Source organism: Rousettus aegyptiacus, unplaced genomic scaffold, assembly GCF_014176215.1.
Source record: "Rousettus aegyptiacus isolate mRouAeg1 unplaced genomic scaffold, mRouAeg1.p scaffold_m13_p_10, whole genome shotgun sequence".
NCBI classification, from domain to species: domain Eukaryota; kingdom Metazoa; phylum Chordata; class Mammalia; order Chiroptera; family Pteropodidae; genus Rousettus; species Rousettus aegyptiacus.
In genome coordinates, this window is record NW_023416285.1 from 18199156 (window position 1) to 18201777 (window position 2622).

The following is a 2622-nucleotide window of genomic DNA, read 5'->3' on the forward strand; positions in this document are numbered from 1 at the left end:
AGATCATGAAACACAGGTGTTCTAGTACATAAGTTTGGAAATACTGGAAAAGTGAATAAACTAAATTTGCTTCTCAGTTTTCCTCTGGTTTACATTCTAGAAACCCGTGAGAAGACAACAAAAGTAGCAGAGAAGACAGCACTAAGGGAACGCAATCAAATATCAAATAGTTGCAACAGATGGTGCCAGATGCTTATAACTTTCGGCACTAGTAACTGATTTTCTCTTTCTCTCTAATTTGTGTGTTTTTTGTAATTGAATTAAGAACTCTTCATACCAAGAGTTTTACAGAAGACTTATTTGTAGAGGTCTAGCAATCAAACAAGAAATTATCTCAGACAAATTAAAGCTTCCACTTATTTGGTCACCACAGATAATCTCTAGAATCCTCCCGTCTTTTCCTGCATACTCACTTGCAAAAGTAATCCAAAGCATGAGCATTAAATGAATGGTTCATATTTACTAATAAAGCTTACTGTGTACATATTATATATCTTGTCATACCAGTATAAAAGTGATCATTAAAGGGCACAGATATTACAAGCGTTGAAGCACATATGGAGGGTGAATGTTTTATAAAATGAGTTTATTCCATGGCATTGGTTGAGACAGCACTATTCTGTAATCTCAGTTTTGAAGAGATGGTAAAGTTTAATGGATAACTTAGATGAGCTAAATTCTGGAGAGGGCAGGGGAAAGGTACAATTTATGTAGGCAGAATATATAAGAGAATTAGGTTCTTTGAAAAGCACCAAATTATAAAGGTGAGAAAATTAAAAGGTATGGGAAAGTATCAATAGACAATTTGTCCTGAAGTAGAGCATTAATATAGAATCAAAGATAAATTTGGTGTTATAAAAAGAATCAGAGTCTATGGCCATACCACTCTGAACAAGACCGATCCTATCTGATCTCAGAATCTAAGCGGGGTTGGGCCTGATTAGTATTTGGATGGGAGACCACCTAGAAAGACCAGGTGCTGTAGGCATAAAAAATAAAAAATAAGGGATTGTAAACTGTCAAGGTCCTTGCAATCTGTAAGGTCAACCAAGGGTTGCCTCACCTAAAAAAAATAAATAAAATACAAAGAATCTGAACACATATTCAGCATCAGTATTTTTTTTTTTTTCACTAAGTACTTATAGCTTTGAACACCCATTTCGTGCAAGGCACTATGCTGGAAATTTCATAAAGCATAACCATCAGGTGTTTGAAATGTAAGCATATTTTCCCACAGCCCCTAAAACACACACAACTATTCACAGCAAATTTACCCTAATTTGGAAGACTCGGACTCATTGATGATTGTTACTGTATTTTAGATCATTACTCTCTTATTTTTTAATTAGGTTTGATTTACGAATGTGAGAAACTCTACAATAGAAAAAAAAAATAATTCCAAGATAATTATGTATTTTATTTAGACAATCTTTGGCCAAGGTTTTAGTTACATATAATACTTGCTCTTCATCAGTGTCAACTTTGTTGTCTTCATGCTCTCTGGTGACAACAGTAATACTTCATTGCTATACTGACCTTCGGAATATTGCATGTTCACCAAGCATTATGCTGAAAGTGAGATTGTCTTACCTTTTGGGATTGGTACCAGTGTCTCAGTTTGTTGACAACTTTTTCATAAGGTATCGAAAAGCTTAAACAGTGAGATAGGGCTTAGAGTTATTTCATATGTTAACTTGGTTCTACTCTGCTCTTTTTCTTTTTTGCTAGTAATTTAGATGCTATTAGTAACATAGTCATTGTTCCATTTTGGGTGATGGGATTTAAAGATAATTCAAAATATTCATTTTTTTAATTTGAGTTTTATTATCAATTAAACTCTATTTCTATGTTGCATGTTTCTGCCAATGCTTCTCGGTAGCCACATTATCATTCAGAATATCTGATTAAGTTATCTTCTCATGGGCCACATATAAAGGTAGAGTACGTTAAGAGATAGAGTTCTCCTTCCCCTGATAATTTGAAAGGCACATTTGTTGGACCCAATGGAAACATAAGGCTCAGTAATGTTAGGACAAGGAGATTTCGTATTGGTAAAAGATGAGACTGGGTTCCTCTTTGAGAGTGGTGAGCAAAGAAGAGAAAAAAGAAAACAAAAGCTATTATTTCGATTGGTACAGTGTATTCATGTTTTTCTTAATAAACTTGCATGTGCTAATTTCTCTTAAATATCATTTCATAATTTGTAACTATCATTGCAGACGGGCAAAGAAGTGGTTACTTTATTTGATAGTTCATGATCTGCTGAGCCTTGCTGTGCTGTCCATGATGAGTGAGCAGTCCCTCAAAAACCCTGTCACTTGGGTTATTAAAATGTATTGTCTTCCAGCAAAGAGAATGTTTTCAGTGTAAAGTTCAGAACTACTAGCTTTTATGGAAGATCTTTCATTTCTCCATATACTGTAAGAATCAGAAAAGATTTTAAGAGTACCAATGAAAAAATACATAGTGTATTAGGTTTCAGGAAATTCTATATTAACCTAGACTTTGTCATTAACCATATTCATGACCTTGGAAGTGTGTGTTAACCACATTGGACTTTGACATTCTAATTTATAAATTAAATAAATTGCAAAAAATATATATATAGTTTTAAAATCTAAA

The 2622-nt window shown here is 33.6% G+C and overlaps 1 pseudogene; it reads left to right on the forward strand.

Annotated features, from left to right (window-relative positions):
* Positions 1–869: 869 nt before the first annotated feature.
* Positions 870–988, forward strand: LOC118608750 (annotated as a pseudogene).
* Positions 989–2622: the final 1634 nt, after the last annotated feature.